The sequence below is a fragment of the Megascapheus bottae genome, chromosome 13, assembly GCF_031878675.1.
Source record: "Megascapheus bottae isolate mThoBot1 chromosome 13, mThoBot2.hap1, whole genome shotgun sequence".
NCBI classification, from domain to species: domain Eukaryota; kingdom Metazoa; phylum Chordata; class Mammalia; order Rodentia; family Geomyidae; genus Megascapheus; species Megascapheus bottae.
Window position 1 is genome coordinate 19,578,389 of NC_143521.1, and position 18,217 is coordinate 19,596,605.

The following is an 18,217-nucleotide window of genomic DNA, read 5'->3' on the forward strand; positions in this document are numbered from 1 at the left end:
TTCTATTAATCACAATAAAAAATAAGACATCTTCCTCAGAATAAAAATCTTATTTTTGCTATGAACTATGAGATGAAGAGAAGGCATGAATTTCAGTGTGATAATTATCAATCAAATCATCAATTTGTAATTTTACCTTATTTATAAGCCTTAATATTGCCTTTATTCCATTTATGTTGAATAAAACTTGCATGACTTATTATTATTTCAAATAGTACACAATTAAAATAATAATTTTGTTTTATAAAAAAAGAAATTGAATATTTGGTTCTTTTAGCACTCATATTTCTCCCCTGTTTCTTCTGATGTACTCTCATGAGAGCCACAGAAGTCCTTAGAGATATCAGTGAAGCCAAACTTTCCAAAGCTGTTCTTGTTCACAGACCCTTCTTAAAAGAAGCCTAGCTTAATCTCAAGTACCAGCTAAGGAAGTGTATTGTCTTTACTGGGTCTTTTAGTTCATATTTATTCACTTCATAAACCAAAAATATTCTTTGAGGGGGGAATAATTAAGTGTACAGCATCAGAAAGAAAATAGGTATAATTATTTTTCTAAAAATAACTTTTATTACTTCCCAGTTACTGTGAGGGTCACAACTTGTGTCTGGATTGTTTGCCTACTTTTAATCCTTAGGAAACTGCTCATACCTAAGATCTCCACTCTACCACTAGGCCAAACTCTCGGCCCAAGCACTTCACTTTTTGTGATAGATTTGACTAGTTAATAAAAAAGAATGTTGGGGCTTTTCATTTCTGTCTAATTTAGGTTCATGTCCATGAACAAAAAGATTTCTTGCTCACAAATCACACAATAATTGTTTTAAACTGATAAAAAAATAGTATTCTAGTAGTTAATCTGGATTGCATTTTTATTGCTTTGTTGCTCTTTTGTCTTTTTACATCTCACTAATTTTAGGAAAGGCATTGCTTGCAAGTGGCATCAGAACAGAAATTCCATAACATGATTTTCTGAGGCAAAATAAGCCATTTTCTTCCATTTTCTTCATTCATGATACACTGCCTCCAAATGATCGTCTAAATCTAACCATTTTTATCCTTTCTTCCTTCCTACTCTCCCTGTTCAAGCCACCTACTGATGTGTTTTAGAGTTTGTCCTCTGTCCTGTTTCCTTGACCTGCAATATTCTCTTAGGAGTTTTAGGGACATAGATGGCCTTAGATTGTGTACAAGACTACTTCAAACATGACCTCTTACTAACTTATAGTGGCTCAAGTGGTAGAGCTCTAGTCTTGCAAAAAGTCCAAGGACAGTGCTCAGGCCCTGGGTTCAAGCCCCACAACTAGCAAAATAAATAACTAAATAAAATTTCTTATTGTGGTCTCAGCATATAAACCCTACACATATTTGGGGATAAATGGATAGATTAAAAAGAAAGTTACTTTAATTAGGCAAACATCAATAGATCTTCTGGATTGGAATTAACTGACTTGTGGATAAAGTGATTCATGTTATAAGACATGTACTGGGGGAAATTCATGAAATAGTTTTCAACCAAACTGAATACATTATCAATGAAAATATTTGTTCATAATACATTTTCATGACAGTTTTACACGCAAAATCCTTCTATACAATGCCTAAATGGGTCACAATTTGGTTGTTTCAAGCTTTGCAATGCAATATGTCCTTAGAAGTTATTTCCTAAATTCCTTGACAGAATAAGTTCCTTCCACAGCCCCTTCTGTCATTTCCAAAGGTGGAAAACTTGGGAGACAGATTCTATCCTAACATTTTGGAGGGAAATTCTGTTGAATTTAGACTTTTAGCCTCCTAAATTGCAAGATTGAGTTTTTGTTGCACAACATCACTAATTCAGAATAATTTGTCACAGGGGCAGCAGGAAGCACAGAAGCATAAACAAATGCTGGAACTCTTCACAAGATTGTTTATACCATCTGCAAATGAATGCAATGCACAGTGATAGTCACCTTTGATTCATGTTCTGAACATCTCAGAGCTGGAGTGGCTATGCAAACCTCCACTCCGTGGCTTAAACCATGTGACCCTGGGTGACTTTATGTCTTGGCATTCTAATGTCTAAATGGGAACAATGACATTTCCTACTTTATGCTAGTGTGAGTCACTGTTAAATGATTTAACACGCAGAAAACATCTGGAGGAACGCCTGATATAAATGCTATGAATAAAGGAGGGTGAGGAAGAAGAGGAGGGGGAGAGAAGGGGAGAGGAAGGGGAAGAGAGACGGAAAATGACTACACCCAAAACAATACTCAAAAATTTTAGGGTCCGAAGATCACCTAGCTAATTCTTAATGAAAGTAAGCCAAGAGCTTGCCCTTCCACGTTAAGAACTCATTAGAAATTATTTGAATTTTTTCGGTATACCATAGAGAATAGTTGTCAATCTGATCGTATCTGATTTTATTTTTTGATGTCAGTTAATTGACACAAAGGCATATCACCTGCCTGCTTAACGACCACCATGGCTCACCAGCACTAAGAAAGAGTCTCCGTGCTAGGAAAAAAGCATTCAGACTCTCCAACCTGACATTCAAAACTATGATAATCTGAGCACAGTTGGCAGCAGAGATCAGAGGGGAAGTGAACAACTCTCCAATACCGCAGAGCAGCTCACAGCAAAACCCGGAGGAGTAAGTAGTCCCGCAAGTTCCCAAACCCATCGGGAAAGCAGAGCTGGTGGAGCTACAGAACTTAACCTAGACCCATCCACCCCGCCCAAGAAAGACTGGCAAGTGCAGGGGTGGGCAAGGAATTCAGAATCCTGTCCCTTCCCCCAATATCCCCCTCCCCCAGGACATTGACTGGAGACTGACAGGCGGGCAGGCGCTAAGACCCAGCACCCTACCAAAGGAGTTGGAGGTGTCCCTGCTCCCACTGCTCAACAGCCTCCTCTCCCAGGCCACTGAAACTGGAGACTGAGGGGCGCTGAGACCCTGCCTTCCAACAGTGAGTGGAGGTGGGAGGGAGTCTGGGAGCCAGCACGTGACTAACCCAAACTTAAAGGAGGCGCCCTCCTGCTGGGAGTTTCCAGCCAGACAGCACCAAGGGGACCCCACAAAAAGACTGTCAGCCAAAGTGGCTGAAACACAGCAGGGAACTGAAGGGCAGACCAGCAGGGGCCAAGCTTGCCCTCTGAGAGCCAGAAAGGTGTGGCTCCGCCCTTGCCCTTGCCCTTGCCCTTGCCCTTGCCCTTGCCCTTGCCTTTGCCTTTGCCTTGCCTTGCTTTGCCTTGCCTTGCCTGATTGTGGACATGACTAAGGAGATTAAAGCAGAATTCCAAAAACAAAACCAGGAAATTACCAAGGACCTCCGAGAACTCAAAAGAGAAATGGAAGAAAAGGTTAATACCCTCTCAGCAGACATGATCACCTCAGTGTCCATGATTCAAGCAAAAATTGATGCATTAAGCAACAGATTGACTGAGATGGAGACTAGAACATCAGGAACGGAAGATAAAACACAAGAGCTGGAACAGAGAATCATCAGTCTGGAGAAATCAGTCAGAATTCACCAAAGAGAACTTGGTGAAGATTAGATTTCTTGGCAGACGCAGTCAAGAAATCTAATCTTCGTATAATAGAAATTGATGAAGGAACAGAGTTCCTTGATAAAGAAATGCAACCCTGATTCACCAAAATCATAGCAGAGAACTTCCCCAACCTTAAAAGGGAAAGAACTCACATTATTGAAGGTTTCAGAACTCCAAGCAGGCAAGATCCCAGAAGGAACTAGTCTAGACACATCATACTAAAGACACTAGACCCGAATACCAAGGAATTGATCCTAAAGCTGCAGAAAACAAAAAAACAAAAAAACAAAAAAAGAGCTATACTACAATGAGAAAAAATTTAGAATAACTGCAGACCTCTCCACCCAAACCCTGAATGCAAGAAAAGCTTGGAAAAACATCATTCATGCCCTGAAGACCAACAACTGCCAACCCAGACTGATATATCCAGCAAAACTAGCATTTACATTTGAGGGAGAAACAAGAATACTTCATTCCACAGAGAAGCTATATGAATACATGCAAACTAAACCAGCATTACAAAAAATATTATATAATCAAGAATAAATTGCAGAACCAGCAAGCACCCCCATCAAGAAGCAATTACCTATAATTCACTAAACACAAAAGTGGAAAAAGAGAGAGAATGAAACTTAGAAGTAAAATTAAATAATGGCAAAGGACACTGACCAATTTTCCCATAATTTCCCTAAATGTGAATGGGCTGAATAATCCAATCAAAAGACACAGAGCAGCAGACTGGATTAAGAAACAAGACCCATCCATATGTTGGCTCCAAGAGACCCACCTCACTTCCAAAGACAGAAACAAACTCCAAGTGAAAGGATGGAAAAGAATTCTCCACTCTAACACACTGGGGAAAAAAAGCAAGAGCAGCAATCTTAATCTCCGAAAAAATTAACTTCTCAGTAAAATCAGTACATAATAAAGACGGCCACTACATATTAGTAAAGGGTACAATCCATACCCACAATATTACAGTTATAAACCTCGCCTCGCCTCGCCTTCCTTTCTTCCTTGACTTCTATCAAATGTAAGTACCGTGAATGAATGATTGAATGAGTGAATGAATGACATATCATACTCTCTTATAATTATATCTCCTAGGGGCAGAAAAATGGAGAGATGAAGGATGGTTGAATATGTATGTACCTATGTAAAAACAGAGCCAGGTAACTTGAGAGGAGTGGGTGAAGTTGGGACAGATGGGGGAGTGAAGAATGGAAAGAGTGACATTGATCAAATGTACTAAGAAATTGCCATGTTGAATTGAAACCCCTTTGTATAACTCCTTAAGGATAATTTTAAAGTAAGACAAAAGGAAATGTTGCATTTTAAAATGCTATAATTTAATTGACTTAAGCTGTACACAAAATACTTTAGCTCCTTAGAAACTTGAAATGGTAAGGAAAGTCATAATGAGGCATAGATTTCAGTGTTGCTCTTTTTTTCTTCTTTTTTTGCCAGTCCTGGGACTTGAACTCAGGGCTTGAGCACTGTCCTTGAGCTTTCTCAGGGCTAGAGCTCTACCACTTGAGCCACAAACCCCAAAGAAAAAAGGATTACTGAGGATGGTGATATAAAGATGATGATGATGATGATGATGATGATGATGATGATGATGATGATGAGTATGGGTTGGGGGCTTAGAGCATTGCCTAATGGTAAAGTATTTGTCTAGTATGCATGAAGCCCAGTTCAATTCCTCTGTACTACATACACAGAAAAGCCAGAAATGGTGCTCTGGCTCAAGTGGCAGAGTGGTAGCCTTGAAAAAGCCCAAGGACAGTGCTGAGGCCCTGAGTTCAAGTCCAGAACTAGCAAAAAGAAAAAAAATGATGATGTGTATTTACTTAGCTAAACCCATTTATCAAAAAGTACCAGAAGAGAAAAAAACAATGTGATAAAATGCAGTTTCTTAAAAAGATATCTAGAGAAATGAGGTAGGAGGAGAAAGAGATATGATATATGAGAATAAGAAAATAAGAGGGCTGGGAGTTTGGCCTAGTAGTAGAATGCTTGCTTTGCATGCATGAAGACTGGGGTTCGATTCCTCAGTACCACATACACAGAAAAAGCTGGAAGTGATGCTGTGGCTCAAGTGATAGAGCTTTAGCCTGAGAAAGCCCAAGGAGAGTACTTTTTTTCTTTGAAGAAACTGTATATTTATTTTCTATTACTTCTCTTTGAAAAACTGAAAACTTGTATGCAAATGTTTTGCCAATCATATAAGCTTTGGCTGTGCACAGTGGCTCACATCTGTAATCCTAGCTACTCAGGAGGCTGAGATCTGAGGATCGCAGTTCAAAGCCAGCCTGGGCACTAAAGCATGCATGAGATTCTTTAATTAATCACCAGAAAATCAGAAGTGGTGCTGTGGCTCATGGGGTAGGGCCGTAGCCTTGAGCTGAAGAGCTCAGGGAAACACCCAGGCCCAGAGTTCAAGTCCCATACCAACAACAACAACAAAAAAGAAAATGAGCTTTGTTCATGGAGCTATCCTATAGTTTTACAACCTCCTATAAAACTGTCTTTGCTAAAAGTCATTTAGAATGTTTATCTCATAACTTGTATACTTTTTACATAGCTCATTAATATGAATTTTAAAATAATAATGAAATATAATATACTGAATCTAAACAGAAAAGAAATCATTGAAGCATACAAATACTATCCTCTTTAGAGAATTAAATTTCATAAATAGAGGAAATCTTTGAATAATTACAAGAATGAGTTCTGGTAAGGAAATGTCTCATTTGTACTGTTTCAGACTAATAAAGAGCCACGTGATGCTGATGTCTGTAATCTCAGCTTTTCAGAAGGTAGATTTCTGAGGGAGTACAGTGGATATTCTAGGCAAAAAGTTCATGATCTCTACAGCTCAATCAGGAAGCCAGGCATGGTGGTGGTCACTGTAGTCACAGCTATGTACTAAAAATAGGTAGGCAGATCACATAGTCCTATCCTGGCCCCCGAGAAAACTGGGAGACCCTATTGAGATGTATATATGTATATATATGTATGTGCATGTGTGTGCATGCATATATATTTATATATATATATAGGAAAAAAGGAGAATATCTGCAAATCTAAAATCCAAAGCAAAACAAGTAATACAAAAACAAGCAAAACAGGAAAACCTATCTGTATATTCCAGTAAGCCTATGTAAGACTTTTCAGCATTGATAGTGTAGAGCCAAAGTGACTCCATCTTAGAACCAAGCAGCCTTCTTAATCTCCAGGTGGCCCGTGTCTTCCTGGAAAAGTCACAAGAAGGCATTTGCCCCTTGACTAACCCCCTTGACTAACCTACCAAGACGCTTTCCCAGTTTGATTTTGAAATGCAGTTTGATTTTGAAACTTGAATTGTGAGCCAATCAGAATGCGCCAACTATGTTTAAAACCTAAATGTCAACCAGGTATGTGTATGTTAAGCTTGAAATCCCCTAGACTTGTTTACCTAGCGTTATAAAAGCTATTGTAAAACTGAGCTCAGGGCTTCTTAGCTTCACCGGGCAACCAAGTGTGCCAGAGGACCAAGCTTGAGCTTGCAATAAAGGATTCTCATGTGCTTACATTGGATTCGGCTCCTTGGTGGTCTTTGGAGACCCCCAGTTCTAGGCCCAACAATAGACTTGATGGTCTGTCCACCTTTAGATTTAAATAATTAAGACTGTTCCACTGGCATCATAGAGCACCAGATGAATTAAAGACATCTCCACTGTTGCAAATGTGAAAAAACAGACAGGTTTCATATTTCCATTAAATCATCCAACTATTGAGATAATACTTACTGTCCAGTGGTTGGGAAGAAAACTATTTCATGACATATGAATAATACCTATACAGGAACAAAACTTACTATGTTGTTATGGTGAATTATTGCTAACCATCTTCATTTAATCTCTCTTCAGGATTATTATCCTGAGGATGGTACAGAGTTAAAATAAAGAAGCTGTCTATCACAGATATATTTTTCTTATACTGGCCATCATTTGCATTCACTTTTTTTCATGGGTCATGGGGCTTGAACTCGGCCTGCGCCCTGTCCCTGAGCTCTTCAGCTCAAGGCTACCACCCTACCCCTGGGCCTAGGCACTGTCCCTGAACTCTTCAGCTCACGGCTACTGCCCTACCCTGAGCCAAGCCTCATTTCCTGTTTTCTAGAGGTATATTGGAGATAAAAGTCTTAGGTCCTTCTGTGCCCAGGGCTGGCTTTGAACCTTGATCCTCAGATCTCAGCCTCCTGAGAAGCTAGGATTACAGGTGTGAGCCACCACACCTGGCTGCATTCACTTTTGTAACTGTGTGTTTGTGTGTAGAAGGGAGGGAAGGAGGGGGGGAGAGGTGGAAAGGGAGAGAGAGGGAGAGATGGAAGGAAAGACAGACTGTCTAGCAGGACATCCCTACATCCATTTAAAATTTTATGTGGAAAGAGTCTCATTACTCAGGAGTAGGAATGAAACTTTAGACTAAGCTTTCAATATATTTTATCTCCCTAGACAAAATAATTCATCCTAAGATGTATTTGTGCATAAATCTAGTACAATAAAACCTAATCCTCATAAAACTCTCTTCCATTACAGTGAAAAGCTCTCTTTCCATTAAAGTGTAAAGCTCTCTTTCCATTAAAGTGTATAAACTTTTAAAACAGAAGTTGTAGATGCTAGTAGAGAATGCACCTGAAAATTTAGCCAGCCAAGGAGTATCAGAGTCAAGGAATAATACAAATTTAGTTTTTTAGCAATTAGATCCTGTCACCACCTGAGTTACCTATGTGAGTTAATACACTTCCTTCATTCCAAAAAACAGTTTTAAATTCAGTTTCTGTCATTGGCAATCCAAAGACACCAATTACTATGAAAGACATTTGTGGAATGGAGATGTTGCAAATGGACAGAACAAAAGTACTCTAATGTTTACAGATGAACCCGAGATCCATGAGCTGAGGAGACTTGTGGCCTTAGAATCCAATAGGTTCTAAAAATGTTAGCTGATAAAAAAACTTGGTGCTTAATAAAAAAGGGCTCAATATTGTTGCCCCACTGTCATAATGCCCAGAACACACACTCCAATCTTTGTCAGCAAATGGTGGGCTGCTTTTCTCATGCATCCCTTTGATGAAAATATCCTGTTTGGTCAGAGTATATTGAAGACAGAAACCATTGTTCACCCTCCAGTAATTTTATAATGACTTACCTTTTTCTTCTTGTCTGTGTATACTTTCTGTCTGGGAATTGTTCAATAGAGACTCATAGTATGACAGGAATCATCTGTGATCAAAACTTAATCGCATCCCTGTGAGATAAGGAGGGACAGGTAGATTTAGAAGATGAATATGAATTTATGTTGTCTTATTTGGGAAGTTTTGTGTATTCATTAGGTTTTATCTGATGATGTGGAGGAATTTTCCTGATCTAGTATTTGAGAAGAAGGCTATTTCACAGCCATGGTAGAGAGAGTGTTCAATTTTTGCCTACCAGATATCCATTTTTCCCCTTTGAGTAACAATACTTTCATGCCTCAATTTTCCTTTTAGACATTTCTTATCTGACACATGTGGTATGTGTAGTACTGAAATTGTTTTTCCCCTGTGGCCAAAGGACTATTTCCATAGCCATTACCTTCTGTGACAGGCATGTAACTGGTTTCTGGGCCTCATCAACTTCTACCTCTGTAACAGATGAAGGAGCAAGGTTGGGCTCTCAGCTGCAATCTTGTGATGATGTAGAGTCTGAGAAAAAGGAAAACAGAGTAGAGCCTGAGCGAAAAGAAAACAGAGCCTGCAGAATACAGACTAATAAAAGAAAGCAAGGTGTGATAGGAGCACAAGCCCATGGTTATACATGCATTTATACACATCACTGAATTTTAATGCTAGAAATCAAGTCATTCCAAAATGCAGAGTTCCTTGAGATTCTAGGATTCAACACTGCTCATTTCTTCCCAGCCTGTAAAAAAAAAACAAAAAAGATAGAAATCTGGCAGCTCGCAAGACAGTTGGGTGTAAATGTAGGAGCACTGGAGGAACGGCTATTTCCCTTGGCTATTTTGCTGAGAAGTAAATGATAGTTCCCATTCACCCTCAAGAGGAGAAAATTACAGAAAATTGTCAGCAACAGCAGGTGACAATCAAGGAAGCCACATTAAGGCCTTTTTGCCACATGCAGGGAAAACATAATGGTCTAACATTTTCCAGAGGGAAAAACTATTGTAACAGACAGTAGATTGAAATTCAACCTAATAAGTTTGGTGTCAGTGGTTCACACATGTAATCCTACCCACTCAGGAGGCTGAGAATTGAGGATTGTGATTTGAAGCCAGCCTGGGGAGGAAAGTCCATGAGACTCTTATCTCCATTTAATCACCAGGAAGGCAGAGTGGAGTTATGGCTCAAGTGGTTAAAGCATGAGCCTTGAATGAGAAAAGCTCAGGGACAGTACCTAGGTCATATGTTTCAGTTCTAGGACTGGCACACATGTGTACACACACACACACACACACACACACACACACACAGTGAAGTTAATAAGGACATATTATGTATGCGTGTGCATATAGATATAGATACATACAAGAATATAAATGGACTTACCCTCACCTTTGAGGATGAAAGTATTCTGTTTCTTTTATCTGGCAGACAACATTAATGTGACTTTTACATTTAATGGTGAAAAGAATAGTAACAATTAGAAAACAGTAGAACAATTTGCTTTGCAAATGATATTCTAAGGATGACACAAATGACCCAGAGGGAAAGAAAACAGGATGGCACAATTAGTATTTGGAGGGTTACTGTTATGTCTTGATGGGGCTGTATTCATACATTAGAAGAGATGATTCAAACATTAAGCAAAACAAAAACAATAACCTAGCATTTTCTGCAGTCACACATTATTTTGTTTAGAGGTATCAAACATATTATACCTATATAGCATTGCTTAGGGAATTTCTTTTTTGCCAGTCCTGGGCTTGAGCTCAGGGCCTGAGCACTGTCCTTGGACTTTCTCAAGGTTAGAGCTCTACCACTTGAGTCTCAGCATCACTTCCAGCTTTTTTTCTATGTATGTGGTACCGAGGAATCGAACCCAGGTCTTCGTGCATGTTAGGCAAGCACTCTACCACTAGGCCAAACTCTCGGCCCTGCTTAGGGAATTATTAAGAAGGATGATCATGCTGTTGTATATATTTATGCTATAGGTGGTTCTGAATTTTGCCAAAAGGAAGATGTATTCAGAGGCAGGGAGGAAACAAGGGAGAGAGAGAGGGAGGGAAGGAGGGAATGAGGAAGAGAGGGAGAAAAGGAGGAAGATAGAAGAAACAGAGGAGGAAGAAAGAAAGGCAGGAAGGAATGAAAGAAGGATGGAAGGAAGAAAAGAAGGGAGATTGGGAGGGAGGGAGAGAGGGAAATGAGAATTGGATAGGAAGGGGAAGAGAAAGAAAATGTGTCTAGATTTATCTATTGCCATTGAAAATATATTCATTTAATATTCTGTTATTTCTTCTCTCTTAGTAAAGTGCTATGTGGAAAAAGTTTTGCTAAAATATGTGCTTTCCAACAAAATGTCAAAATGATCTGAGATTAGATAAGAATTGTTGGTTTTGGGCTCTCTCCCCTGCAATTTTGATGATAAAACATTGCTTTATTTTTCTCCCTGGTCGCTCTGCTGTAAATTAGTGTTTGTAAGAGAAATTTAGACTTACGATTGTTTGATGTTGGAAGATTGAGGAAGCACTCTTAGAAGTAGGACCTAATGAAAGGGCTTGGCTCTGGGATTGTTCAATCTAGAGCTTCTTCATAGTTCGTGTACTTTTAGATACATGGTTCCATATCTCTAAGTTCCAGTTTATTAACCTATTAAGTGGAGACTCACAATACTTACCTGATAGTTTAAGATCAACTAGAAAATCATATAAGTTTATTGCACAGAAGTATGAATAATAGATTGGGGGATTTTTGTTCTTTTTGTTTGTTACGGCCTTTGTCCAAATGGCTGTTAAAACAGCACTATTTAAACTAAGTCACTTCGAAATAGTACTGTACCTGTTAATAACAGATCATAGATAGGAATAAAATGTGTCTCAATTACAAATAGCATTCCATTAACTTTTCAAGTGATCCTATTATTACGATTGTGTTGTAAATGAGGAAACGGAATGGCATTGAGCATTTTAGCAACTGGTATCAACATGGCACACCCAGGATGAAAGAAAAAGAGAAGCAAGACTACATTTTTTTAATGCTTGTCTTGTTAAAGTTTAGTATGTTTAAACTTTAGCTTCTATGTTTTCTGAAAATATGTATGATGGCAATAACCGGAGCTTAGCACAGTGTTGCTGGCAAATAAAACTCAATATGTTCACAAGGCAATGTGTTGGAAATTAACTTTAAACTTGGGAGGGCTGTGGGGAGGGAAAGTGGGGGAAAAAGGATGGGTACTCACTACCTTAAGAATGTAACAGAAAACCTCCATATACATTACCCTAATAATAAAATTTAAACAATTTTTTTAAATCCCTCTCATTATGCCAGACACCAGTGGATCACACCTGTAATCCTAGTTACTCAGGTGACTGAGATTTGAGAATCATGGTCGAAAGCTATTAGAAGCGGAAAAGTCCTCATGAGACTCTTATTTCCAATTAATTACTCAAAACCTATAAGTGGACTTGTGATTCAAAGTGGTAGAGCATGAGCCTTGACCAAGAGAGCTCAAGTATAGTGTTCAGGCTCTGAGTTCAAGTCCTATGACCACCAAACACAAACAAGGAAACTCTCACTATAGGCTACTCTTGGATTAAGATTTGGTTCCATTTTTCTTTATTACATGACCTTAGACAACTATCCCATGCACATGTGAGGTCAGTTCCTCATTTGGTAAAATGAAGTTGCTAACGGCTACCACATGGTACTATTGGGCAGATTTCTAGAGCATCTAAAGTCACAGCTCTTCGGTTTGGTGCCACTGCAAATTTGGAACTCAATTTTCCTTCCCTAAGCTTAAGGAAGCTTAAGAATTGCTTGACTTTGTTTGAATATATTTTATGTGGAATAGATAATGACACAGGACTACAATTTTGAATGAACAAATATTTGTTTTGGTATTTAAAATATAAATTTCCAAATGAAAACTTTAAGGTTATTTGTTGTTGCTTTTGTACCAGTCCTAGGGCTTAAACTGGGGGCCTAGGTACTGTCCCTGAGGTTGTTTTTGCCAAAAATAGTACTCTACTACTTGAACCACAGCTCCATTCCTGGCTTTTTGGTGGTTAATTGCAAGTAAGAGTGTCAAGAACTTTCCTGCCCACAGTGGCTTCTAACTATGATCCTCAGATCTCAGCCTCCTGAGTAGCTAGGATTACAAATGTGAGCCACTAGCACCCAGATAGATTTTAAGTTTTATAACATATTTTAGTCAGTTGAAATCCACATGGAATACTAAAACTAAAGATGATAGTAATAAAATTCTTGGTGCCAAGTTCTTTCCCTGAATTGTTACTCATATCATTTTACAGTAAAAATAAAAGCACTATCATAGTCCTTCAAGGATACACATGTGTTTTTTAATAAAAAAAATATTTGGTAGAAAACCAAGAACTTATTGGAAAAATGTTTTATTCTAATTTAAAATCACATACCATGTCACTCAACAGACAATAAAAGGAGAACAACAAATGCAGAAGCAAAAGCCTGTGTTCTAATATTCAGTTTGCTTAAAATGAATTATTATTTACCTCGAGTGAAGTATAGTATATGGAATGCTAGAGAGATGGAGATTAAAAACCAAAAGCTCACAATATTAAAAAGAAATTAATAAATGGAAACACACATGACTGTCCTGCTCTAGTATAACCCACTGGAAATCCTGCAGGATTAATTTCCATGAACTTTTTTTCCATTCCCTTTTCCAGTGTTCCTATAACACGCATATGTCATCTTGTGTAATTCAAACACTTTGTGACACAGGCAAAAGTTATGAAAGGCCCTTCTCAGGGCCAGTATATCAGGTAGAGAAACTCATTTTATATTTCGTACCCATATTTTAAATTTTGACTTGATCCTACATGAATTTATGATCATTGGGACCAACTGTTACAGACTTGATGAGAAGAATGAGCCTTGTTTCAAATGTAGTATCCAAAATAATTAAGATCATTCTTTCTGCAGAGGACCCCAATGTACAGAAAAATTACATACCTTACACATAATCATGCAGCTCATAGCAAACAGAGAATCCTTACCTTGAACTTGCCTGCTCTATGTGGGTGACTGTGGTCCTTCATACAGTACACGGCTGCTGTGCCAAGGTAGTCAGGGGCCAGTAAAAACTATTGAAATCCCTTTTCCTTATGGTTATCAAAAACTGTAAGACACAAAGGTGACATCTCTTCTGAAATTCATGTCTACACTCACTCCCCAACCCGTGCTTACAATTCAGAGAAAGGAAATGAACCTGGGCACAATCCCTCTGGAAGATAGCTGCAAAGCAACACTAGGATAGGCTGGGATTGCTGGATGCTCAATCATGTTAGCTGGGGGTGAGCACATTGTCTTCACTAGAATTCTTGAGCTAGGTAGAACACAAATGAAGCAGAAGAAAATCGCTAAGAAAGCTGATTAAATATATTTTACAAACCATATTTTTGTACAAAAAATATACCACAACCAAACCCCAGAAATAAGTATTTTAAAAAATGAAGCATATTTATTTGTGCATTGCCACCATAAATCCCACAAATTCTGTGGGCACTTGAAGGAACAATTTTACTCCCCATCTGTAAGCCTATGGGAGTCAAAAAAGTAGGTGGGCCATGCAAGACATAGTTTTAGACATTTCTATCCCCAATGGGAGAAAATTGGAGGAAATAATGAGTCAAATCCCTAGTAGGCTGAAATCCCACCAGGTAGATTCCATTAAGTAAACAGGCCCAGGAAAAATTCTGAATCCAGTGGTTCTTACACTACAGCATCTCTCTATAGCCAGTCTTCCTCTACCTCATCTTATGCATCCCTCTTCTGCTTATAATTCTCCTTAGGAATGCATTGATGCTTCCTGGCTAATTCAGGATGATGCCTTATCTCTAGATTCCTACCTTATTCACAACTTCCAAGTTCTTTCTGCTAAATACAGTGACATTTTTACAGACACTAGAAATTCAAATATAGATTGTTAATACCTTAAAGTACACCCTCAAGCCAAAATAATATTAATATCAAAAAGAAGAGAAAGAAAAAATCGTGGTTTCAATAGTGTAAAAGAATCTGTTCTTTCTGGTGCAAAATTAGCTTAGGCATATACCTGCTCAACTGACACCATTTTCTACCTGCCTAGCAGCCTGGTATGGTTGCATGAGAGCATTGACCTGCCTACAGAAGTGACTGCCTGCTTTCTGGGAATCTATAACAGAAAAACAAGCCATCCACTCTGCTCTCCTTTCCTATTTTGATTTCTTATTTATGGATATGTGACCATGAGACAGGGTCAGTATCCTAAGCTAGATGTTGGCAACATATTCTAGAATGATTCAGATAACACATCTATTTTGGCTTTGTGACCTATTTGGTCTCCATCTCAATTGCTCCACTCTTGAGTTGGTTAACAACAGCAGTCATAGGCAATACAGTAACAGAAGTGGGCAGAGCTGTGTTGCAATATAACTTTATTTATTACAACACATGGTAAAACACATTGGATGATATTTTTCTGATATCTGGATCTAGGCTTTTACATAAAGTCTCCAATAATCTGAGTTACTCACAGACAACTTCATGAGCAAGGCTCAAATAACTATTTTCTTTAAACCACAGTGACTTTGCCATAATGACTTTGAAATTCTGTCATAATGACTTCATCTTTATTCTTACATTTATGTATAGGGATCTACATTGAATCAAGAAAAGCATTAAACTCTCATAGTCAAGAATTAGTATTCTGAATGAAGAAATACTTTTACCAATCACTAAGGGAAAAAATCAAATAATTCAATGGAAATGTAGGCAAAGGACATTGACAGGAAATTAAAGAGGCAACATGAGTGGATCAAATAAAGGTACAAATAAACAAAGTTGAATAAATATATTTTAAAAACTTACAAAACAAGGATATAGGTTCTCACTTATCAGACCAGGAAGCCAAAATTACTTTTATGAAATAGGCAGTACTTGAGTATATAAGCAAACTTACACAAAATGTTAAAAAAGAAATTGAAGAAATATTAGACAATGTATATTAAAACCACACATTTTGTATAAGCAATTGAATTTCTCATAAGTATATTCTAAGATGATTGTAAATGCACCTGTCATTATATATAATTGCATATATAATTACAAGATGTAAACAAGTTCTTGACATACTAAATGACAAAAAGTTATCAAATATATCCCTCAGAATCATAACCTTATTAAGAAAGCATGAACTCACCTCTTCCAAAGTGATCGGAGGGATTGCTACTAAGAGATGACAGCAGGATAAGGAATGGTTTTCATTTACTTCCTCTGCTTTCCCATGCTATCAAATATCTTATTGAATTGAAATATACTGTACAAACCAATGTTAATACATTCTTTAATAAAAAAGAATATCTGTAAATAAAAGGTGAATCCTTTCTATTTTAAGTGAATTTAAAACTAACAAATATTTGCAATTATCTAATATATTTAACAGATATTGGTCATGTATCAAGTATGTACCAAGCATTTTCTTACTGACCCATAATAGTAGTCCCAGTACTTAGGCAGATAAGGTAGGAGAATTCTCCATTGAGCCTCTTTGGCTCACATAATGAGACTTTTCTCAGAAGGAAGGAGGGAGAGAACGAAGGGAAAAGAAAGAAGGGAAAGTTAGGAAGGAGAGGGGGAGAAGGGGGAGACACGAAGCAAAGAAATAAGTAAATACAGAAAAGATGAGAATTGCTATGAAAAAAAAGAGAAGTGTCGTAAGCAAGTTCATGCCCATGTTTTAGTAGGCAGAAAGCAAGCTTCTGAATAAATTTTACAAAGAAGAGAAAATTGGTTATTTCTTTCTGGAAGCTGAGTGATGACTATAAAAGGAGCTAAAAGTTCCAAGACTAAATTTCAGGATGTGACGCAATTAAAAGAACTTCACAGCGGTTATGCAGTAATAGGAGAACAAAGGCGATAAAAGCAGGTAGTTGAGAGGCAAGGCCATGATTTGATTTCTGAGCACTGGCTCATCCGTGAAAGATGTTCATGAGCAAATGTAATCTCCATCAGATAATCCTCAACACCTAAGTGCACTAACTGTAAACAATATTTCATTAAAACTCAAAGAGTTGCTTTCTATAATTGCGATAATAATACTGAATATTGAATAGTTTGACACACCTCAAAGGCCTGGTGCAACCTCTCAATATGAACCATATAAAGGACTGGAAAAATGTGATCCTTTCAAATGCACACATTTACTCTCATTTGTCAAGTAGTTTATGGTTTTCTAAGGACATGTTTTTCCTAGAAAAAGCTAGCATTTACAATTCTTTTTACATAATTACAACATAGCAGAATTCAGGGCTTGCCAAGTTTCCTTTTAACCAGAGTATGAATTATAAACATGAGATCTGGTTTTAAATACAGTACCCAGGAGAAAATTTGGAATAATGGTTCTAGCATTTCACTTAGTGAAAATACCAAAAATCTAATAGTTATTTTTATGGCATCATATAATCATTTTCCTATGTTTATACTCTTTAAAAGGAAAACCATCTATGAAGCATGAAGAAATGTATCTCCCTTTTTTGGGCTCCATAATTCTAATACATAGGATGAGACCTTTGTGACATCATTACATAGGGATGGTTCATCAAAATAAATCAGCAGTGATGAGAAAATAACAAAGAACCAAGTTAATGGACTATCACATGTCTCAGAAAACATAATATACTTTAAAGAAAAGCAGGTCAGTAAGTCTGTAGTCAACATTTTATTTTATTTTCCATTTTAAAGTATCTGTAAGTGATTGTACCAAGAGATTTCAATTCACCATACTATCTCTAGTTGGTTGAGTTTGGTCTATACTGTTTTCCACAAGGACCATACAAATTTATGTTTCCACCAACAGCGTAAAAGGTTCTCCTGACTCTTCTCTATAGCACTGTTGCCCTTTGTCTTTCTGGTAATGAGGAGTCAGGTGGTATCTCACTGAGGTTTTAATTCACATTTCCCTGATAATTATGATGTTGAACTTTTTTTCCTGTTCTTAATCAGGGCTTTTTCTGATGTGTTGCAATTGAGTTGGGTTCCTTATATATTCTGGGTATTAATCTCTCTACATTTTCAAATTCCAAGTCAGAGAGAGAATTGACAGAGGGCACTTGCATGCAAAATGTTGCTGATTTATTACTATGTGCAGACACAGCTATCCGTATATAGACAGATTTACATGATACACACATATACTTGATTCATTTCACTCAAACTCAAGCAGCTAAAGCAGGCAGGAAATAGAGAGGCCAGGCTTTGAAAGCTTCTCATGGAATGGACTTATTCGAACAAATGCAGCCATTTTTGTATGCTTTAAGAGTTATTACAAGGAAAGGTTGTCAGTAATTTTCTTTAGGACATCAGAAAGAAATGAAGGACAAAGCCACAAAGCAATAGTATTTAGCTATGTAATACACAGCAGCATTAGGGTTATCAGAGAAGAAGTGTGTGTGTGTGTGTGTG